Source organism: Hermetia illucens, chromosome 4 (assembly GCF_905115235.1).
Source record: "Hermetia illucens chromosome 4, iHerIll2.2.curated.20191125, whole genome shotgun sequence".
NCBI classification, from domain to species: Eukaryota; Metazoa; Arthropoda; class Insecta; order Diptera; family Stratiomyidae; genus Hermetia; species Hermetia illucens.
In genome coordinates, this window is record NC_051852.1 from 144,593,641 (window position 1) to 144,618,647 (window position 25,007).

Below are 25,007 nucleotides of genomic sequence, written 5' to 3' on the forward strand. Positions count from 1 at the left end.
ATAGGGTCGTCCGAGCCGGTTTGGTTTTTACTGCTGGTGGCAGGTAAAATTTGACATCAGCCGAGATTGTGACAACTCGCGAATAATTTCTAAAATTAAGAGAAGTGTTTTTCAGAGAGATTCTTATAAAATCTAGTCCTATCTACTCTATATCAAAAATATTTTAATTTTTTTATCTAATCTATTTTTTTATTAATTTCAGGTACGGGTATATTTTAATCTGTAATTTAATACAATACACGCATATTATGTAAGTACATATATCACTATCAGATTTAAACGCAGAAAAATGAAACTTCGATTTCATAAATGGATGTTCATCCTTATCCGGTATTTTTGCCTACGGTCATCCGATCTATAGATTTCAGACACCGCTAGAATGACACTCTTAGAATATTTTGTAGGCCTCTTTGAAGTAGTGCTAGGAAAGCGTGGCACTCCAGGAGTTTAAAAGTTTTCATTGCTCATCTTATTGTGGCTTCCGACCATTTACTCTTTCGTTACTTCCGAGTTCTGTTCATTCTTTACCCCATCTGGAGCGAAACGAGTTTCGAAAAGTACAGGTGCGTTACCGTCCGTGTCCTCAGAAGTATCCTATTTTCCTTTAAAAACAAATCCTCTCCGAGGTAACATCATCATCATCATCAACGGCGCAACAACCGGTATCTGGTATATGCCTGCCTTAATAAGGAACTCTAGACACCAATTCGATATACCTAAAAGCCGTCTGGCGTCCTGGCCTTCGCTATCGCTCCATCTTAGGTAGGGTCTGCCTCGTCTTCTTTTTCTACCATAGATATTGCCCTTATAGACTTTCCGGGCTGAATCATCCTCATCCAGACGGATTAAGTATGTACCACTTTTCGCGTCAAATTTTATGGAACTACTCATCACGTATTTCGCTCCTTTTCTAGAAATTCTAGGAACTTACGGAAGCTCAAAGTATCCCAAAACATTTCTGCATTTTTCTCCAACTTTCTCGACTTCCGGACCCCCGTCCATATGTACACCATTTTATAGGTAAAAATTCTCCTCTTAAGCTAATGATCATGAGTTTTGTTCCTTTTCGACGATATTGGAGAAAAGGAGTGAAAATGGCTGAAATTCATTTGCAGAATTTCCTAAATCGACTACGCCCCGCTTCAATGACCCGTCCTCGGCTTAATTAGGGAGGTTTCGGATCTGTGTTTCCATTCTGGGCAGGTTCCAGTTCCACCATAGTCTATCGCCTGATGAAGTAACTTACTTCGCCGCTTCCCTAAATCTCGTTATATGTGATGGCATTGCAGCCGAGAAATGTTAACGTCTTCCTGTCGCAATACAAAGTAGTATTAGTATATCGACTTGCGACGGTAGAATCCAAATGTCTTTTCTCGATACTGCGACTGCTTTAAGAGGCTTCCTGCCAAATTTCAATGGAACTTAGCTATGATTTCCAGCCAGAAATCTGAAAGACACATACATTTTAGATTGAATTTGAAAATGCACCTTCTTGTTTTTTCTTAGTACCGCCTGAAAAGGCAACAGGTTCTTCCAATGCCTCGATATATAGTTTCTCCTTGCAAACGTGCCTTCAACGATTGGCCCTCCGCCCTTACGAAGAGCCGCTTTCCTATGCCTTCTGTTTCGCCGTATGGGTGAGTTCCCTTTTTGGCAGTCATTAAGTTTTGAAGTTTCTCTATCTCCATCGTTTTACCTGTGGAAAGGTAAACTGTCACCATGAGTCCTCCTGATATATCAGCCTGAGTAAATATCGACAATTCTACTCTCTCCTAGCCTTACAATTTAGGGATAGTGGTCTTAACCCATTCTGCTGTGCCCTCCCTCCCGCAGCCTACAATTATCAGAACTGGTCGAACGCATATGTTGCTGAAAGCAAGCATTGCATCATATCTGCCCGACGATAAGATTTTCAATTTTTTCTTCCCCTTCAAAAGCTAGTCTAATATCCTTGACCTCACTAGCATACCTAACTCCAGATCTCCTGCCTACTATATTCGCCCTTGTGATTTGGGGCTTGATTTTCTTGGAAGTATTCTGCTCTTGTGAGGGAACCTCCGTCATTTGGTGAAGCAGCGCCTAAAGAGAAGTAGATCTGTCAAATGCCAATTAATTCCAGTCGTCGTGAGGTCCATACCGGTCAAAGTCCCAATGCGAATTCTTGTTAAATTATTGGATTCTGATTGTCAACTCGGTACCAAATTGAAAGGCACTTTGGTGGACCAGCACTTACAAGCAGAAAGACCTGAATGATCACTATCTTATTATGACTACTCCAGTAGATGGTTGATACTCATGTTAGATAGCCTAACAAAGTCCGTACTCCAATGGCAAAATCGACATATTTCATTCCGCTGGTCAAGCACTGGAGAATGGGCACAAGCAGAAATAGAGAAGACGCCTATCAATCTCTCCATTGAGTGTTTGGTTCGAGATCCAGATTTTCGAAAGGAAAACTTGGAAGCATTCAAATGGGCTGTGGTGGTATCCAGTGAAGATTAGGGTTCTAGTTAGTTAGTTTAGTTGAATGGGGGGAGCCACAGCTCCGAGCACTCAGGCCATTATTAGGCCCATTGTACTATCCCCGTAAGTTGCCTATTCAATGGCTTCCCGCCTACGGTGTTCGCAGGCTTTAGCGAATCTGAGAACATTCTCAAGAAGCAGAGAGTGTGCAGATTCTTCATTGAAGAAAACCTTGCCAAGGTGTCTTCGTCTGAGATCTGAGGATGCCGGGCAGCTGCATAAAAAGTGCAGGGCAGTTTCCTCCTCCTCCTCACATTGGCTGCACACAGCCGAAACCACTACCCCAATCTTTTCCATATGGTAGTTTAAGGGGCAGTGTCCCGTCAAAAGCCCTACTAGGGTTTTCATGTCCCACTTCTTAAGGGACAACAAAAATGCTGCTCTAGTGGCCCTAGGCTCCTTCACAAGGATTTTCGCTTGCCGGCAAGAGTCCAAATGTTTCAGATGTAGATGCCGGAGGCTGCATGTCCCCTTCAATGGTTTTAGGAGCCGACACTTGTAACGTGACGGTCCCCAGCCCATAGTAGAGCCGGCAACCCGATTTTTCCCGAACTTTCTTAACATCAGGTTCGGGAACGCCGATAGTGAGAAAAGTTCCCGGCCTATCGGTTCTCTTTCCTGTTTTGGTGCCTAGCAGCAACCAGGTGGAAGTGTTAAGGTTGTTCTGTACACCAAGTTGTTCCAGAACCCCGACACCATTTCGCTCTTCTTCTGGAAGTCAGAGAAAGCACTTTTTGATCGATGGCTGCTCAGAGACCCTTTTCAAGGTTAGTCGCGCACCCTCCCACACATCGTTAAGGGAGGAGCAGTACTGCCTGAGCCACTCGTTCGTGTCTTCGTCGGCAAAGTTCAGCCGTAACATTTTACGGTATACACCTACCGACTCAAAGCAAAGCTTAATGCCTTGCGCGGATTAGGGTTCTAAAAAGCGACAGAACCGGCAATCCCTCTTCCGCCTGGAGGACCTAATGTGCAGCGTTAGGTAACATGTCCGATTCTACGCCGAAAAAAACACGTAGAAACACGAGACGTAGAATAGGCTAAACCAAAATCATGTTCGACCTAAGGAGTTAAAAAAGTAGGTAATCAATATTTAACTTTGAACTCAATAAAAAAGGAAAAACAAAAACGGAAAGAAATTATAAAATGTCAAAGAAAAGGAAAAAAAAAAAAAATCTGATTATCGCTGAATATGGAATAGATGGGGTTTGGCTTTTGAGTATGTACTACCCGCCTTTTGTGGTTCAACAGTGAATTTATGGGAGGTGCTTGCTTTTCGAGGTCGAAAAATCGAAATTTGTTCGGGACAATCGATTTTTAATATATTTAAGAATATATGAAAAAGTTAGAGAGTCTAATACTGAATGTATGCGTACATACAAAGGAGAAAGCAGATGAATGTCAGTTAATTACGATTCCACCGAATGGCTAGACAATAATACTCTTTTTAAGTGTCTAGCCGGAAATCTTTACTTGAAAAGGTAAGGACGTAAGGACGTTCATCGCGCCATAGAACTGTCTATTGAAATAATATCGGATATAATATTTATGTTACCTATCCATAGGGCTCTACTATTTGAAGTTTCTAGCATCAACGGATAGTTTAGGAGGAATATGAATTCTGTCCAAGAATGGCATCATTGAATTGTTTTTGCTCAAAACTGAACCTCTTTGACATGAAAAGAAAAAAAAAAGACCTCTATCGACGAAAGCAGAGCTAGGATCCCAAAAAAACTATGCCTTAGCAAGATCAGAGGCAACGTGATTTCCCCAAGGAGGATATGTTCTTTTCTAATTTTAATGTAATCCTAATTTTAAATTTCTCCCCTTAGTTTCGTGTTAAATGGTTTCATGATAGCACCAGAGAGACAACCCAGAACTACCTGTTCAAGTCAACGAATATTTGGCCCGCTTATAACAAAACCCGCAAATGCATACAATTCACATTGCCGAAGCTGCGGAGAAGAGAAGGAAACCTTCAGCCACTTCCTTCGCGATAGCCGAACTCTAGCTAGAGTCAATCTACGGACACTGCGTAAACCATTCTTTGGTGTGGGAGAGTGCTTTCCTCCGTGAATACTACGCTTTGGTTCTGAAGATCTTAGCCGGCTGAACTCCCTGCTCTCATAACAGCAGTCACGGTCTTAGGAGTTTGTGGCATCAAAATGGCGTACCACAGCGCTAATTGAGCTTCTTGGAGTGGCCACTGATATGTGGTACGCCCCATTGTCGAAATGATGCTGCCCGCTTTCAGCCAACTTTAAATATCTGCAGCGACGTCAAATTTAGAAGCCCTCTTAAATCTCAAATTTAGGATAAGTGTGAGGGACGAGATGGCAGCAAAGCGCCGCGAAACCAAAGTGTGTTCCTTTGTTAAGTTAGGTTCTTACATGAGCCTTTGGTTTATATATGTAATAGCAGGCGTAACAAAAAGATGAGCATCTTTGATATCGACATGAAGTCGTCATTTTTTAAGGTTTTGATGTTCATTGACTCTCAAGCTGTCACACGCACCTTTCTAACATGTGATGATAAAACACAGGAGCGTAGTCCCACGCCGTAGAAAATTTGAAACTGCAAATCCTACGTATACAGCGAATCACAGTTCAAAGAGGGGAAAAGAGTGTAAATTTCTTTTTATCAAATATAATTATATGGGATATCAAATGGAAGGTCTCCATTAGAACTTTTCGAGGCGGGGTCTGAAATCTCTCTTTTTCTCTTTTTTAAGGGCTCATAATTAGAAAGCACCCAACCCAAAAATCTAAGAAAATCTGTTCTTGCTCTTCTTTCCCATATTTGGTCAAGAAAAGTCAATAATAATATTTACTTTATTTTATGAATTACCATAAGCCTTCCTAGAGCAATACAGTTTTACAATACAGATCATAATATGGGGCATTATACTGGAAAGTTTGGTAGAAATCATTCTACAAAATTATTCTAGGTGAAAATTGCCTCATACCGACCGCGATGAACAATCATATTCTGACATAAAAATTCCACAAAATCATTCATCGGCTTCCATATTTATTTCCCAGTATTTATAAAGGCCACACCAAAGCGTATCTTTTGTTGTCATTCCTAGTTACGCCTACTTTCACTACTAATTTTTTTTTGACGAATAAAAGATGATAAGATTGACTAAGGCTTGGTTACACGAAACGGAGGAACTAAACTTCCAAGCCCTCAAGGCATAATAAGCTCTTGGTACTCTACAGCATTGCGTCCATTGTGGCACCTTCCTACTTATGTTTCTTGCAGAATTTTACGGAACTAAGGACGTCCAATAACGTGGGTGTAAATATTCTTCAAAAAAGGTTGAGAAAAAATCTTCTAATGTACCTTGTATCTATTTGGATGTAAAGCAACTAAGATACCGCAAATAAAATCGACGCATGTGTTTAATATTAAACAAGTCAAAAGATACATTTTAGACGCTTCACACGTTTCAAACCAACTAACACACTTAACTAATGAATATATTAAGAGGTCAATCGAGTTTGACCCCATGTGGCCAAAATACAGCAGTACCAATTGACAAAATGCCTACAACCAATATCTCTCATAATTTCTCTCCGTCCCCGCTACCAAAGGCAAGAGCAATTCACGAGGCCTCGGTTCATCGAATCAATTCTGCCCACTGCCCATTTAATTGCCCACACTTGCCAACTGACTTCAACATCTTAGACAAAATATTGCCAACATTCGTCTGCTTCTAGCGAATCTTAAGATCTGATGGGTCCACAGTTGAATCTTTACATCTACAGATGGAAACGTATGTGCATCGTGCTGTAATTGATAAGTGCAGTTGAATATCTGTTCTGTCGTTAGAAATTGAATCTACTGCAAAGGTTCAATGGTTCAGTCCAGAACTTGCTTACTTGGCCCATTGGTACTGCAGAAGGTACATTGCCACCACATCAAGTCGCACTCAAGCATGTTCCGCAGAATTTGAATTTGTTAAGTGTAGTGGAGTGTATCTGATCTGCTAGACCATGAGCAAGAAGGCTCTGTGCTTTCAGATGCGCGCATAGAAATCCGTAGAGATGGAGTGTACTAGTCCAAATAGGGACTAGTTGCCGTATCCACAACACGGTCAGCTGTTCACGGAATATATCAAATTTTACCATAGACGTGAGCACAGATCTACGTGGTTCAACAGAAATATGAAGAGATTTGAAAGCACATTATAGAATCCACCCCCACGTTGAATATGTACATACATATCTCCTCGTATTTGAAGAGAATAGTCGAAGAGGCTGCGACGTCATCTTAGGTTTGTGGCCAGTGGAAGCGTAGGTTTGAATGACATCACCAAAATGTTAATCCAGATTCAGATTTACTTCGAAATGACTGAGCTAGATGAGTTTACTAATGTGCAAATGAGATTGCGAAAGAAGGGCTCGGCATTTCAAATGTTGGTTGCTCATACTTTACGTGGAGAAAAAGGACTAAATGGAACGTGATAGCTTCCAGGGTTGTAGAATGGAATTTCATGCTAATTCATTGAGTGAACTTAATTCTTGAGTGATCACTTCTGGGAAGATAGATTTACTGCACAAAGCCCTCGAAAGTGGATGGAGAGAAGGTGAAATGAATTTGAATTTTTCTATTTAGATAAAAATCTAAAGGGCAAAATCGCATGAATCTATAATACATCTAAGTGTGAAAAACGAACTCCTAAATCAAATTCAGTTGCTCATTTTTCATGTTACTCAGACAAACCCCACATTGTTCCATTACCCACTATCCCAGATATGCTTATTTTTTCGGCTCCCAAAACCTCAACCAGTTCTCCTGACGAGCCTAAGTGCGACTGTCTCTTTTACGATTTTTCCAGCCCTCCCCGCTACAAACAAAAAAGTTGGCAGTGAATTTTTCAGTTGAATCAGCACAAAAGCGAAAGTCAATTTAATTAAAGCTATCACAGGATGAAACATTAAATTAAAGAGCCACATGATAAAATGCGAAGTGCTAGATTGCGTACGGCTCTGTCTGGATCCAGCCATTCTCTGCAATTATCGTTCCTTACAAATGATTTGTGCCACTGCTGTTTGCTGCTCCCCATTTGTCCCTAATTTTCCATCATTTCAGTATGATTTCGGATGGTGGAGATGTCATGAATTTTTCAAAAATGGAATGGAGGAAAAAATTGCTGGTCTACGTTTCTTGCCCATCCCATGGACTTAAGCACTTGCGTTATTTCGAAGCGAGGCTTTATGGGTATATGTCGTAATGAAATGATTCAATTAAAATCGCGTTCATCAATTAGATATACTCCCATTTGCCGCATATTCTACGGTTGGATGAGTCCGTAGCTGGTAGAGGGTAAAGTTAAATTTATGGGGATGAAATGAGACTGGAGTGAATTATATCATGTTCCATGGAAAATTTTTAGGGAGGACGAAGTCTAACGTTAAATTGGAAACATGTGAAAGTTGGAAGGAGTACTCCTTTGGTGTCTCGTTTATAAGCGGTAACATACAAATTTGGTGAACGTGTCCTTTTATTGAGTTTTAGGATTAGATAAAGCAAGTATAATCAAACTGAACTCCTTTTACTTACGTCATGGTTTTTACTTCTGGAACATAACAGGCAAAGAAGTTTCTCATCATCGAAGGAATGAACGTATTTTCAGTTCACCTCATACAATATAAACCTCTCCAATGAATTGAAAAGAAAGTGATGTGGATTGCAGTAGGAGGGATCCCAAAGGAACACAATAATAAAGTCATTTGTGTATCATAGTAGGGATAAAGAAACATGCAGGTTGGAGGACTCGGTAAGATATGAAATTGCCAACTTAGTTTTTTGAAACTGAATCATGAAGATCGTAAAATCTTATCTAAATTCTCGACACTGGTGGTCAAAGGCAAACATTGGCAATAAGACTTTCGAAGTTCTCTTCGACCTTCACCATGGATTTCCGGAATAATTTCGAAAAAAAGCTCTCAATCTCAGGCTTATCGTACTTTTGATTGTCCTTATCTGTCATCAAATAAACTGAGTTAAGACCAAATATCTCCCTTCTTTATCAGGGCATATAAAGAGGAAGAGTTCAGACCTTTTCAGAACTTCCGATGTTATTTGCCCTTAACTCATTTTGGTTAAAAAACGGAGCGATCAATCCCTAATATCATGACGCTATTTTGATTCGACCTGAAAACCTCATGATCTCCGCCCTCTTCAACTTTTTAATCGCCATGTACGATGTCTCCTGACCTTCAGTTTAGTTGAACCGAAGAAGAGGAGGAGGTTCTAGACGGCACTGAATGTCATTACATATACGGGGGTTAAGTACGAGGTAGCTAATTAGCACGTGTGCCAATGAAGCCTAGATAGTTTTTTTGTGTTTGTTTCTCCACACATCCCCCTCCCCCAAATATACACGGAATTTTTTATGTTCAATTGATTGAAGAACGGGCAACCTCGATTGGCAACGCTCGAATGAAAACAGTGAAAGTAGAGGGTTTTGCACGCCAAAAACTAAGATTGGAGTGTAGAACAATAGGAAAATAGAAGGAAGAAATGTTCATAATAATTGGGAAGCATAAAATCGTCTTGAATATTGAAAAGGAAATCCTTCTACGACACCCAACCCCAGCTGAAAAGAAATGTATCCTAGGTGAGAATCACCAGCGAAACGAACAATAAACGTTGACTGCCCAGATTAATCAGAACAGTCCAGGATGTCCTCAGCTGAAATTGAAGAACCAGTTCCATTTAGACTTAATTAAGGCAACGGTGTCATTTTCTTTTTCGACAATCGAACTTACTTCTGTCTTTGCTAGAGGCCATTTTTTGCAATATCATCATCATCACCAATGGCGCAACAACCGGTATCCGGTCTAGGCCTGCCTTAATAAGGAACTCCAAACATCCCGGTTTTGCGCTGAGGTCCACCAATTCGATATCCCTAAAAGCTGTCTGGCGTCCTGACCTACGCCATCGCCCCATCTTAGGCAGGGTCTGCCTCGTCTTCTTTTTCTACCATAGATATTGCCCTTATAGACTTTCCGGGCTGGATCATCCTCATCCATACGGATTAAGTGACCAGCCCACCGTAACCTATTGAGCCGGATTTTATCCACAACCGGATGGTCATGGTATCGCTCATAGATTTCGTCATTGTGTAGGCTACGGAATCGTCCATCCCCATGTAGGGGGCCAAAAATTCTTCGGAGGATTCTTCTCTCGAACGCGGCCAAGAGTTCGCAATTTTTCTTGCTAAGAACCCAAGTTTGCAAGGAATACATGAGGACTGGCAAGATCATAGTCTTGTACAGTAAGAGCTTTGACCCTATGGTGAGACGTTTCGAGCGGAACAGTCTTTGTAAGCTGAAATAAGCTCTGTTGGTTGACAACAACCGTGCGCGGATTTCATCATCGTAGTTGTTATCGGTTGTGATTTTCGACCCTAGATAGGAGAAATTGTCAACGGTCTCAAAGTTGTATTCTCCTATCCTTATTCTTCTTCGTATTTGTGTTTGACCAGTGCGGTTTGATGTTGTTGGTTGATTCGTCTTCGGTGCTGACGTTGCCACCATATATTTTGTCTTGCCTTCATTGATGTGCAGCCCAAGATCTTGCGCCATCTGCTCGATCTGGATGAAGGCAGTTTGTACATCTCAGGTGGTTTTTCCCATGATGTCGATATCGTCAGCATAGGCCAGTAGTTGGGTGGACTTGAAGAGGATCGTACCTCTTGCATTTACCTCGGCATCACGGATCACTTTCTCGAGGGTCAGGTTAAAGAGGACGCAAGATAGCGCATCCCCTTGTCGTAGACCGTTGCTGATGTCGAATGGTCTTGAGAGTGATCCTGCTGCTTTTATCTGGCCTCGCACATTGGTCAGGGTCAGCCTAGTCAGTCTTATTAATTTCGTCGGGATACCGAATTCTCTCATGGCCGTGTATAGTTTTACCCTGGCTATGCTTTAAAGTCGATGAACAGATGGCTATGCTTTAAAGTCGATGAACAGATGGTGCAACTGTTGTCCGCATTCCAACAGTTTTTCCATCGCTTGCCGCACAGAGAAAATCTGACCTGTTGCTGATTTGCCTGGAGTGAAGCCTCTTTGGTATGGGCCAATGATGTTCTGGGCGTATGGGGCTATCCGGCCTAACAAGATAGTGGAGAATATCTTAAAGATGGTACTCAGCAACGTGATACCTCTATAATTGCTGCACTGTGTGATATCTCCCTTTTTATGTATGAGATAGATAATGCCTCGTTGCCAATCGTCAGGCATTGATTCGCTGTCCCATACCTTGAGCACAAGTTGATGAACCACTTGGTGTAACTGGTCGCCTCCATATTTAACCAATTCGGCTGTAATTCCATCGGCTCCTGGCGACTTATGATTTTTTAGCTGATGAATTGCACGGACTGTTTCTCCTAAACTTGGTGGTGGCAGTATTTGTCCGTCGTCTTCAGTTGGCGGGACCTCCAACTCGCCGATGTTCTGGTTGTTCAGTAGCTCATCAAAGTACTCAACCCATCGCTCTAATATGCCCATTCTGTCGGTAATCAGATTTCCCTCTTTGTCTCGGCAGGATGAGCATCGAGGTGTATAAGGCTTCATCCTGCTGACTTATTGGTAAAACTTCCGCGCCTGGTGCGGTTGCTCCCTGTACTTTTCTAGTTTACAGACTTGTTGGTTCTCCCAGGCTTCCTTTTTCCGTCTGTGAAGTTGTTTCTCCGCTCGACGGAGTTCGTGATAAGTTTCTGCGCGTGCCCGCGTTCTCTGAGAATGCAGCATTACTCGGTATGCGGCATTCTTCCGTTCCGTTGCTAGCTTACATTCATCGTCAAACCAGCCGTTCCGACTCCTTTTGCGGCTGGGGCCAAGTATGTTTGTGGCCGTGTCCATGATAACGTTCTTCAGGTGATTGTGAAGATCATTTGTTGATGCTTCATCTCCAGGTCCTCTGTTGACTGCGGTTATTGCGGCATCCATTTCCCTCTTATAGGTGTTGCGGAGGGTTGTGTTGTGGATGGCTTCAGTGTTCACTCTCACCTGATTGTCAGAGGGGATTCTAGGTGGTATTGTTATTCGAGCTCGGAAAACCATGCCAACGAGATAGTGATCCGAGTCTATATTGGCCCCCTTATATGTTCTGACATTCAAGGCTGAGAGGTGGCGGCGTTCGATCAATACATGGTCACTTTGGTTGAAAGTGGCCCCGTCTGGAGAGGCCTGCGTATGTTTGTGGACCGCTTTCCGTGCAAACCAGGTACTTCCAACAACCATTTCGTGTGACCCTGCTAATTGAATAATCCGCAGTCCGTTATCATTTGTTTTTTCGTGTAAGCTATGGGAGCCAACGTATCGCCTAAGTACGGGCTCCTTCCCTACTTGGCTGTTAAAATCCCCAAGTATGATTTTGATATCATATCTGGGACAGGCTTCGAGGGTTCGTTCTACTGCCTCGTAGAAGGTATCCTTCTCCGACTCTGCAGTCTCCTCTGTAGGGGCGTGAACGTTTATGAGGCTTATATTTCTAAACTTGCCTCGCAAGCGCAGAGTGCATAGCGGTTCGCTTATGTTTTCAAAGCCGATAACAGCAGGTTTCATTTTTTGGCTGACTAAGAAACCTACTCCGAGCACATGGTTTACTGGATGACCGCTATAATATATGGTGTAGTGGCTCTTCTCCAGGAAACCGGTCCCTATTCATCGCATCTCTTGCAACGCTGTTATATCAGCCCTATATTGGGACAGGGTATCGGCTAGCTGCTCAACAGCTTCATCTCAGTATAAGGGGCGCACGTTCCATGAGAAAATGCCCAAATCGTTGATCCGTTGTCGTTGCCGGGTCCGTCGTTTTAAAGTCCGTCTTGTCCGAGACTCCTGTTGTGGCTGCGTAACAAGCTGTTTTCCGTGTAGGGTTGTCAGCCCTACCCTAATTTTCCCCGTTTTTAGGCGCGGGAGACTCGCCTTCATCCTTCTCTGTCTGCAGCTTTTCGTTAAGAAAGAGCTCCCAGCGGTCACCACGTGGAGGTGGAGATAGGGTTTGGTAGTAGAGCTGTTGGTGTTGGTTCAGCAGGCATTTCCCAGGTTTTATGCTCCATCGTGGGTACCAATCCACATTTCGCCCTGGGACCTATACTACCCTTTGACCACTACCATTGCCAGATTAATCAGAACAATCGACGATGTCCTCAGCTGAAATTGAAGAACCAGTTCCATTTAAACTTAATTCAAGCAACAGTGTCATTTTCTTTTTCGCCAATCGAACTTACTTCTATCTTTGCTAGAGGCCATTTCATGCAATATGTCGCTGATAAATAAAATCCCCCTCAAATATTTTAGTTTTTTATAAGCGAGAACCAAAGTGGAGCCGTATCAAAATAAAATACTTCTGATGCAGTAGCTACAATTTTCTTAACTTCATCACCAAGTGATACCATTAAAAGGCCTTAGAAGACAAAATTTTAAGCCAACAAACTCGAGAGGCGCACAATAATTGTCTCTGAAAGAGATACCAACCGTAATTAGATTTACTGAGAGCTACACGTACCTAATATTAGCATTTAGCACATCTCTGTTTTCAGTCCCCGCTTGTAAGCATTATTATGAAACCTAATTAAACCATTACAACGTGCCTCACCGATTCGAGTGGCATAAATAAGACCATCCGTCTTAAAGAAATGGGCTCCCCTTATAATCTTTAATCTGCTACTTAAGTACGTTGTCAGAAAGGTGACTTCAGTAAACACCAGAGGTACACGGTTAGGGTCGTGTACAGGCAACATAGATTCTGTGGCCTAATCAATACTCCATGAAAGGGAGATGTACCCACATTTGTAGTTACCAACAGAATTAGGACTCACGATCAACTAATCAAATTGTAAACGAATCGTTTAAAAGCAAAACATGCACGTTGCGCAAATACATTTTCCAATAAGTGGACCAGTTCTCTTATCTCGGGGTTCTGTTCACCCACCAGCATCTACTTTGTCAAATTCCGCAAATTGTAGCCGGTCGGTGATGAATCCTAAGAGCAAATTTAAAGGATAGGCAGGCCCACGAAAATTATTTTAATTGTGTTTACGCTTTTTAAATTGGAGGACACGATAGTGAGACTGAGACAAGGAGAGGTGATTGGGTATCGCAGTTCCCATTGTCCCTTTAATCAATTTCAAATTGAGCCTTGGACCGATCAGCATAAAGTCAATATAAATCATCCAAGTTGAAGCGATGAGAAATGCCCAAAGGTGGCTAATCTGCCGTAGCTTCGCCCCATACACGTAACTCAGCAAACACAGCCGCTTAACCACGAGGCTATCACTCATAATTCCATTCCTATTGTTTCCCGACGCCCTTAGAAACGGCAGCATGAAATGACGCTGGGCAGTACCATTTGGTGGCTCATAAGCCAATTTCTTAAACTCAGGCTAGTCTAAATTAATTCCTTAAAAATCAGCGTGTCTCGAAAGATACCATCGGCTACGCCGCTTGTATATAATCTGAAGAAGTAAAAGTATACCATGACTTGGCAACAACCATTCCCGCAACTTTATCTTATCTTCCAAGACCATATTCTCCAAAATCAAAAGGAGTTTTTAACCGAAATCTTTACGAAATAAGTTTACTTCGTGGTATTCCTTTCTAGTCCACCAGCTAATTCAATTTAAGAAACTATTTCCCGAATTGCGGGCAGATGTTTTTGAGCTTCCTGCTTTGATCAAACTAAATATTGCACAGACGTTTGTCTACTTTCTTCAAGATTGAGTTTCATTCAAATAGGCATAGGAAGCTCAGAAACAACTACCTGAAACTTAACAAAAGCGTTAATGTAGCAACATCCTACCCCAAAAGCAAATCTTCGCCCCAAAACGAAAGGCCCCTTGCTGACCATTTTCGAAAGCACGCCACTTCACATGCTGCAAGGAGCCAATAAATCGATATCCTTATTACAACAATCCTTCCCATACACGCCCCACACATCGCAGCGTAAAGCTATCTAAGCTCCGTCTTAGTCACAATGCAGTTTTCGCTCTTTACAGCGGACATCCCTGAGTCCAAACATCCAAACACCAACCCCAATCAAGACCCTGCAATATGCCGGTGACCTCATAATGTAAATTTCCACAGCATAAGGTAATGAGAGTGGTGGAGAAAGGGAGTGAAGTCTCGATCCCGAAGGTCTTTTTCATAGGCCTGGAAAATTGAATGGAATGAAGAGATAATAAGGGCCGCATAGTTACGTGGAGGGGGGATGGGGGCCGTTTCAAGGAGACTTTGATTAGTCTACCAAAGTTAACCATTCCTAGAGGAAAACGTTGTACTACCTGCAAATTGTTAATTACAAAAATAGAACGATGCACAACTTACTGCATGACTCCTTATCAGTTGTCAACAGTTTGTGTAAAATTGTGGTGTTTGCTCTTGTTCTTCCTCTAAGCCGACAAAGAGGCAGCAGTTTTTATTGTTCCTCTTCATTGGTGGCTCGGTGGGACTACACAGAAGCAAATGAAGAATCTGTTAGTACCATGTCCATGCATCAAGAGTCTGGATAAGCAGCTTATACTTGAGTATATTCGGAACCTTAGTCATATTGTTAACGTTCTTTTTCTTGATTTACAGTAAGGTAAAGACCCATCTTTGCGTTTTCATGTTCCTCTAACCCAACAATTTTATTTCGCCTTGGGATTTCACACTTAGTAAGAATTACCTCGTAAAGAGAAACGACGGACCTGGATTCTGTTAATTATATGGTCCCCCAGAGCTACAAAATCAATCAGAAGCGAGTACGGCTTTCCTGCGTCCTCACGAAGACCACTAGGGAAGTCGACTTTGGCTTCAGGCTTTGGCTCCAGGATATCCTCTCCCTGCATCCTCTGGATCATCGAGATGACTTCAGTTTGTTTCGCCAGAAGAATTCTCCTCCACGGTTATCGTATTGGTGTTGCACTATCAGTATCTATTCGATGTTTCACTGCACTGATCCTTCCACGATCGTTATCCCCAGCAGAAAATATGTCGCTGAATTTCTCCGGGAGCTTTACTACCTATTGGTATGGATCTTGCAGATTACTGGCGCGTAGAAGTGCTGCAGTGAACTCCTACCTCGTCTTCTGATTGCCTATTTGTGGCTTTTAATGCTCTTCGTCGATCCATGATGTTAACTCCGCCATGCTATTAACATAGTATGCTGGTCCCAAGCACAGGTAAAGGAGGAGGGTTTGAGGCATCGTACTCTGTACTATCCTCAGTAAAACAAAAATAAAATGCTGAGATCAGGGAAAGAGATAAATAGAGTATAGTTGGAGTTATTCTACTATGCTAAATCCTACCTGATTTCTTTTGGTGACAGGCCCCGCGACAGGTCGACCAAGGAAATGCATAGAATGTCGTTACAAACATGATGATCGGATTGAGTCACAAACCTCGGAGAAATGCTAGGGCGTCCACCTCAGTCGACGCGGCAGGACGGGCCCCGGCGAAATCGTTGAAATAACCGTGAATCAAGCCGGATTTGTCAAGAACTGCGGAACTACTGACGCAATACACGCTGCGCGGTTACTCATGGAGAAACACCGTGAGAAGCATCGCCCTCTTTACATTGCCTTTCTGGATCTAGAGAAAGCGTTTGACCGTGTACCACACGAACTCATCTGGTATGCTTTACGACAACACCTCGTGCCAGAAGAACTCGTGCGCTGGGTTCAATTGCTCTACCACGATCCGAAAAGTAAAGTTCGAAGTATGGCGGGTGTATCAAAACCGCTTCGTGTCTCTGTTGGAGTTCATCAAGGAAGTGCCCTCTCACCACTCCTCTTTGTCCTTGTTATGGACACGGAATATCCAACGGGATATCCAACGTCCAGCGCCCTACACACTGCTTCATGCAGATGATGTTCTCCTAGCATCTGATAGCTAAAATGATCTCGAGCAACTTGTTCAAAAATGGAATGATCGCCTCATGCAACACGGTCTCAGATTGAATTTAAACAAAACTGAATTTTTGACGACCGATCCCCATGAAACAGGCACAATCACTGTCAGCGGCAGTGATCTGCCCAGAACTGAGCGATTTAAATACCTCGGGTCAACGCTATCAGCCAATGGAGAGCTGCGTTATGAAATTGCTTCACGCATTAACGCAACCTGGATGAAGTGGCGTTCCACAACTGGTGTCCTTTGTGATTGACTTATCAACGAACGTCTCAAATCTAAAATTTACCGCAATGTCGTCCGTCCAGTCGCTCTCTATGGTTCGGAGTGTTGGCCAACCATAAAAGACAATGAACGGCGTCTTGCGGTAATGGAGACGAAGATGCTACGTTGGACTAGTGGCGTCACACGTCTAGATCAATATACTTTACCCGTTTTCCCTGTCGCTGTTCAGGAAATACCACTCTTTTCCGACCAGCCTATTACCTTCTACTATATTGCTCCTCAGTATGAATTTTGTTGCACCAGTGTCAATTTTTATAACGCAGTTCACTGCTTCAATAAGTTCATTTATGCAAAGATCGTGTTGAACACGGTGAAGTAGTATCATGATAGTTGGGGAGGCGACGATTCTACCAGCTAACTTCCTTGATGTGCGTTTTTCGGCTTAGAATTGGAGACTGTATGCCAGGCTTCCTTCAAAGTTTTCTTGTCGGCCACTTTCAATGCCTGCTGCAGTTCTGCATCACACAGAGCCTGGATGAAGGCATCCATAGCAGCTTCATTTCTATTTTCTTTGTCCATTGCCGGAAAGGAGAGCCAGACCAATCTTCCGATGTTCTCAGCGTGACCGAAAGCGACAATAGGTGGTATTTTGCGCTGAGGCAGCGTCTGATGATACATAATTTTTGAAAGTGCCGGGCACACCCCCAAGAAAAGAGCAGTCCATGCACTTAACAGAACGAGTAAGTTGCTTCTCGAACAAGTGCGGCCCGCCATTAAGTGGATGGCGGGCTCAAGACGAACGACTTTTATTTTCAAGTTAATTTCACTTGAAAGTGGTCTAAACTCGTTTGCTTGTTAATTAATTTTGGTATCGAAGTCACTTTTCAGCTCACCTAGGTCATCTTTTAGTCCACTGAGGATACTTGTCTGATCATTGAGAATCTTTTCCATCATTTTCAACAACGTATTTGTCATTTCCGCAGCTTTCTTGGTCTCCCCGCGATTGCCTTTGAAGACATACGTGTCCGGATCATCTCCCTCCGCTTCCATGGCTTGCATTAAACAACTGATAAGCTTAGCCATTCTTCCGGCAGTTGATAGTGCTCTTTTCGCCAGCTCCGCCTTCATTCCACCACTTTTAGGTACTTCCCATAACAGGTAATTTGCCACGTTTCACGCTCTATATTCTCTATCCTCACAGTTTTCACCAGTTTTTCACTTTCTTGAATCCCACTTCTGACACCAATTGCTGCGTGCTAGGGGTCGTATATATTCAAAGGAAAGTCAGTTTTTGAAAAACTGAAATACGCACTCTTTATTTTTGACATTCTTATCTAGGTTTATTTTAACGGTTGTTATTACTATTTATTTGAGAAGCTTTTAAATGTCTCCTCTTCCGATGAGGGCAAATTTTCCGCAATACTATGTAGTCCTAAGCAAGACCTCAACATCTAGTAAGGACCCCTTTTGTCAATATCTTCCAAATTCGCAGAAGTGAGCCACTTCCTCCATGAAATTGAGCAACCAATCCAAGTTCGTCTATACCACCCCCTCCCCCGGGAGAACCCAGGTCCGAAGTATTGATCCTATTTCTTCAATATTACAATTTAGACGTCATTGCTTCCTTGCAAAAACAATCCTGAAGAGTGGAGGAAAAGGAGGTAATCCCCTCGGATTCGAAATAGGAAATGTAGGAACAATAGTGAAATTAAGGATAAGGGGGGAGGGGGGGGGGAGCATAATTTTCTGCTAGTGACAATAGTATATTATGACATTTTGGAAGTTTATTGGAAAACGCTCCTTAGCCCCTATGAATATATAAGCAAAAAGACAATACGTGATACTAAAAAATTCGGCGTAAATCCTATCGTAAGTATATCTTGTATTTTTTTTTGGAAATTCACTCGAATTCTGACATATCGTAGAATATTCGTATGTATATATCTTACGTGAATTGTATGTAGTCTACAGCAAAATCACTCTGGAACCTAACACAACTCAACAAATGAAGTGCTAAATTTCTGGTTTCCAATTTATTTGTGATAAAGGGATTAACAAAAGACTGTCGATAAAACGAATCTTAAAGTCATATTCACATAACTTGACAAAATGGTGGGTCAGACTTAGAAGGAATTCTATGGGTCATTTTTTAACCAGTTACACTTGCTGGGGGCAAAGTACGTTTTCTCAGAGGTGGCCTGGATATTTTCCACATCCCTTTGTCTATATTTATCAGGGTTCTTTAGTATGCTCCTATTATTTTCTAGAAAATACGCATTATGCTTACGTGACAAAAATCCCGTTCTTTTACTAAATTATCTAACGCTGTCCATTGTCCACCTCTTACGTTAGAACTGCATTAAGATACTGGTCAACCTGCATGTTCATTCTACGAACATGACACCTGACATTCTTCAGGGTAATCTGATTACATCTGTTTGTAACTCTGGCAAAATTTTCTTTTATTATCTGGCGAAACACTCAAATTTCTTTATATGTATAAGCGCTAAATTGAATACAAAGGTCAGTCGAGAAAGTTCAAAGCTAACTTCTTTGGTTTTTCAAAAACTCAAATCAATTGAAAAGAAATTTCTTTTGAAGTCCAACATTTGAATGTCACCGGGACATTATTTTGGCACTTGCACATTCACTATGTACATCCAGTACTAGAAACACAAGATAAGACCACCAAATGAAACAAAACAAAATAATTGGAAAAAATCTCCAATTTCCGCAAATCTGTGTTATTTTGGCTGACTTCCCACATTCACGCCATCGCTGTCTGTCCATAGGCGAACCAGACAAGCTATAAACAATCTGAAGCCTGGCGGTGCGCTGCCATGCCGCACGGATGCATTCTAGGCCAATAATTCTTTCGATCCAAATAGATCTCCGCGTCCAGATACAATCGTCCACAGTGCCCGGCCCCAACAGATGGATACAGAAGCAACAACACTAGGCGCATGGTGTTTATAACTATTGCCTCATATTTTTACTGCTCATCATTTTCTTCGCCTTCCACGACTACTGAGCTTTTTCCCTTTTCTACGTAAGAACCAGATGCGCATGCGGCCTTTGTCCGGAAGATCTCCACATGCTAGCCTAGACTGGGTAGCTAGTGCTAGCCATTGGCACATGGGCGTCTAGATTTTTTTCCGCGGTCATGCAATAATACATATTATGGACAGCACAATCTGTTGGATCTCCGCGATCTTGCCGATTTTTCGACGCTTTTCCCGCTAGACCAACCAAAAAACAATCTTTTTATAAAAATCAAATCTAGCCAGCGCGGAATTCAACTCGCCAAGCGCAGCGCTCTATAAGATTTCAGATCTCTTCGTGTATAATTTTATACATAATTCCCAAAAATATAATGCCAAAAAGCGATAGACATCGGCGTGTAGAGGTCAGTTCTATTCACGCTTGTCGCGATCGCGGTCTTGAGTTGGAAAAAAGTTGCTTTCTTTGAGCGAACCGCAATTCTATCTTTTTTGGGTATTCCTGCAGATACGCGGAAATTTCAGTGAGTGTTCGTTGAATTCTGGTCACATGTGCATAGTGAAAGTTCGCAAAGGGCCCGGTAGCCGTTGTCCCAGTGTTTGGTTTCGCCAAGTGCGCGTCTGAAGTTCAATCCAGTTTTGTGAGATTCCCTGAAGTCTGCCGTTTGGGCCGTTCGTCTACAGTTTTCCAAGTAGTTTTCCGCGGAAAACGCACCGCTCGTATGCATACTAGCGCGAAACCACGTTTCTATGTGAAATCTCTTATCTTTAGCAGCAATATCTGAATGCTTTGTGTGTGGTGTCGTATGACTAAAAAGTTTCTTAGTGATATACCCGAAACTGTACATATGAGTGTGTCTTTCTCGTTCTGTTACTTCAGTTGTTAACATCCGCGTAATCTTTTTTGAATATTTACACTCCTCAAATAAATGGGAAAAACGTTGGAGCGGCAATGCATGTGAGTAAGATTTCATGTTGACATAGGTGGTATCTTTCTACCTTTTTGTTTCCACCTTGAGGCTGAGCCTCCTCAGATATACCAGGTACGTTCGTACGTGTGCATTCGGTGCGAATTGAGTGTGTATGTATATATTTACCTCGAAACTGAGCTGAAATCTTTCTCTTAGCTCTAAAGATACTTTTTTCACCGTGTTTGGAAATTTAGAGTGGAGCCTTCTCTTAAAGCGAGTCTGTATCTACATAGCAGAGCTAGATTGCCGGCTTTTAGCACTAAAACCTTGCGTCTGAGGTAATCAGTCTATTTGTTTGCACTGGAGTCATATGTGCCGCCGATTATGCGAGTATATAGTTAGATATAAAAGTGAGCGCAACGAGTCAGTGCCATGTGATAACTTTCGTCGTAGCGGAATACGACTGAGTAATTTCACTTGAATTTGTTAATTAGGCTTCTAACCAAATCAAGTATTTTGAACATTTGTTGTGTCGACCTGGTTGCCAATTTTCAAGTTGAATGCCATACATTCGTCTGTCGAATTAAGTGTGTTACAAAAGAATGTAATTCGACATAAGTGTTGTGTTATTTAGAGTTTCTGGTTCACCTTTGCAAAGTGGGCTGTTGGTTATTATTGCTTCATAATGCAACAACATCAAACATAGGAAAGTGCGGACCAAAATTTATACTTTAAATCAGAATGCGAGGTCCAGATACATTCATATGGTTATGTCATAAAACATACAAGCCAAGGTCCTATTTAAGATATTTGTCCAAAAAGGAGGAAGCGCTGAACTTCTTAACAACGGAAAAATCAGAATTGGTTGGGTGAAATGTAGGATACGAATAGAGCCAGACACACTAGGGGTGTACGCCTACAACCTACCAGGAATCTGACAGAGGGGCAGCATGCCGTAGATACGAGTAGGTAAGTCAGAATCTGAGGACCTGCAATAAAAATAAGTGTTGCGTTCTCTGCGGGGATCGTGGCCTGTTTGGAGGGAGTGCTGCCCATACTGCGAGGTTGAGGCTGTATCCGTTTTTTAGGGTAGAATTGGAAAAGGTGACACCCCTAACATGATCCAAATTTGCGAACCAACATACACCGGAGTACAACCGTGCAGTTCACTACGGTCGGTGCCAGAACAAGTACCTTGGCTGATCGGGTACCGCTACCGTCTGGACTGGGAATGGCATCCGAGTTTGAGTTCTGAGGCAAATCTGAGTTGACTTTGTCTGGCTGTTTCAGGGCAACAATTTTCAGCAACTACCAAACACCAAATGAGAAGATAACGAGCTGCAGAATGCAAGAATGCGGGGTTCGTACTTTTAAACACCGGATTCATGTCAAAGCCCATGCGTCCAAGCTGCGAAGAGATTATGGAATCATTGTTGTTCTGGAAGATTTTAGTAGTTAGTCAACGATGTGGCTGGGGATCTATTGGAACTTGGTTATACACTAGTCACAGGGCGAACCGCATTGTACGGGCGTTATTTCCTGTGCATCACTTTCGGCCCAATGGACTGGAAGCCGTCGAAAAACTCTTACTGTTCACCACAAAAGAGTTGGAAGGGGCAGTTCTCTCTATAAAAAATAAAAAAAAAACCAGGATCCGATGAGTTCCGGCAGAGGTGAATACATTATTATTCCACCATCAGTGTAATCAACGCTTATTTGAAGGAAACATTTTTCCTTCCTTATCAAAGGCAAAGGAGAACCTGAGCGACCATTTTCTTACCGATTTTTTGCGATAGTCAAGGTGACGTGCTGGCTGGTGCTTCTCGATGGCAGAAATTCCTTTAATTCCTTAAGATCAGCGGCTCGGTTGCTGTCCTTGGTTCCAGAATTTTCCTACCGAATTGAAAGTTTTTACGTAAATCCTACCGTCATAAAATGTATGTGTAGTGGCACAAAGAGATGGAAATCGTAAGGAGACTGTAAGGAGGATGTTCTAAGATTTCCTAATTAAAGGAATCCAATTTTCGTTGGCCACGCGAGACCTTCCATTGTCATGAAGACGGATTTTCCTTTCCTTTTTCGCTGAAACGTGAATTTCGCGGCATCCGGCATTAATAGTATGTTGATCACGAAGAAAAGCGAGATGAATAACACCTTTCGAATAAAAAAACAGCTGCCATCACCTTATCGGCTGATCATCTCGCTTTGGCCTTTACTGGCGCTCTCTCTCCTCTTTTCCTCCACTTCATACTGGCCTGTTTTGACTCAGATGTGTAATGGTGCATTTGGGCTTCCATCACAGGTGTCGATTCTATCCAAAACCCCGTTTCCCTCTCACTGGAATCGTCTGAACAGCCGTTGAGAAACCTCCAATCCATGGCGCTTGTAGTGTTTCGATAGGAAACACCGCACCAATCTAGGGGAAAATGTCGAAATTCTAAGCCATCTCCCACGATTTTTCGGACACTTCCATGGCTTATGTTAACTTCCTCAATGATTTCGATTAGGGATAATCGTCGATTTTGGTCTGGAAGAATGGCGATGTACACTGGATGAGTTGCAACTCTCTTGGAAAAAAAGGATCAGGAGCCAGACAGGCTCGGCTTATCGACATTTACACATGGTCGTTATTTCCTTACCTAGGTTCTGGTGAACCTAGAAGTTTTCAGTTCTGCATAAGATTGCACGATCCTCCTGTGTGTTCTGTAATAGATTGATAGACGAAACCAATCACCTTTTTTATAGGCGGTAGAATGGGATTCATCAACAACTCTATGCAAACACATTCTGCCTTATTCGAACATTCCGATTACTTTCGTCTTATTGACTGGAACTGATTCGGAATAAGATCCATTTTACACCGAAAAACGGACTGGATCGCAATTGAGACAATATAAGGAGCACAGAAGGCTGTACAATCCCGCCGTTTCGAACAGAAGTAAGTAATTACGAGAAACACACTCAAGCATGTAAAGAATGTATTACCCTCAAGGGAAATTGAATAGATGGGAGGGAGAAGTTGGCTAGATACTATCCTAACTTCCAAGGAAAGGTACTCAGTTAAAGAAGGACGACCTTCTTCTCCAACTCAAAGGGATTACAAAATAGCGTGCATTGCAAGTGCAAAGTCGAAAATCGAAAAAAAACGGTTAGTGTTTTGCACAGAAATGCCAGGAATGGTAATGGTTTACGTGGACATTCTAATATGACACAAGTGACGAAATTTGAGAAAACATCAGTGAAATTAGACGTTTCCGGTAAGAGAGTGAAGACGGAAGGAAGCTTTCATCCTATTTTAAGGAGAAGTTCATGCAATAGCTAAAGGGTCATACAATGGCAAAGTCACGTTTAGAATGCAAGGGTTGGCAATCGGGTACTAGGAAAAGTAAGAAGCATACACCAATCTTTAGAACAGGCGAAGCGTGTCAATAGGCGGAAATTTTTAAAAAATCTTTGCACAAAATCAAATTCAAATCGTACAGGATTACTATGAAAAGATTGATGCGGCAATTTCCAGAGCTAATCTGTCTACAGATTCTCGATATAGGGACATTGCTATTTCCTTCATCGGAGAAACTTCAGATAATAACAAGGACTTCCGGATACCTTGGCGATACTTGTGATTAGTGAGAAGGAGCTTATGGAGATTTGCAGAAAAACCGGCGATAATAGAGTCCTCCGTTTAGGTTGCATTGCCAATAGAGCCCTTAAAATCGTTATGAAAACCAAGCTCGACTGACTTGTGAGCGTGCTTGAGGCTTTCATGGGAGAAGGATTTTTTTTTCTTCCTTCAGTGGAAGAGATAGAGAGTAATCTTGCTGTCGTTAAATGGTGAAAATGGGTTTAGGTTAGGTAGATGAAAAGCTTGTTTGGTTATAGAAAATAAGTGTCCTTAGATACTTGAATTGTTGATGGAAGTTACATCTCCGAAAGGCACTTTGGTACAATACCGATTACCGAACTAAGGGATCAATGCTAGGTTCTCTTCTGTGGAATAAATAGATTGGCGTCTAAATCCTCCCATGTGAAGGAAGTCACTTAGTTGGTTTTGTGGATGGTCTGGTTGTAGTTATCTTTATGAAATCTCGATATGTCGAAATGTATGCTAATAATAACATCAACGGCTGGAAAAGCGGCCGGAGATAAACAATCCTGCCGTAGTGGAGTGAAAGGCGAAGGCAATCTTGATGTTTAACCGTAGGATAATATTGGTTCTGGCGATCACAACTTCACTTCCATTATTCTAGTGGTGTCAATTTCGAGGAATGTGAAAAGTATGCCTGCGAGAATTTGGCTAGAGGTGCGTGTGGTCAAAGGGGTTCACTGTATCCTTTTAAAAACGCCACCACTTTGGGAAAAAGCACTAGAATGTAAGCTATCAGAGGCAGGTCAACATTGGAGTGAAGCATTGCTAAAAGAATGCATTGCTTTTAGGATAACGC

The 25,007-nt window shown here is 42.2% G+C and overlaps 1 protein-coding gene across 19 annotated transcripts in view; it reads left to right on the plus strand.

The window, feature by feature from the left end:
• The window catches only part of LOC119653550 (homeobox protein 5), a 1,045,448-nt gene that overhangs the window by 509,139 nt on the left and 511,302 nt on the right, over positions 1–25,007 (plus strand). Inside the window, exon 1 of one of the 19 annotated variants that reach the window (XM_038058244.1) lies at positions 19,855–20,612. The exons of the other annotated variants lie outside the window; for them this stretch is intronic. The gene's annotated coding sequence lies outside the window, so the exon portion shown is untranslated. Of the gene's footprint in view, positions 1–19,854; positions 20,613–25,007 lie in introns of those variants that run through there. 19 annotated transcript variants of the gene reach the window in all.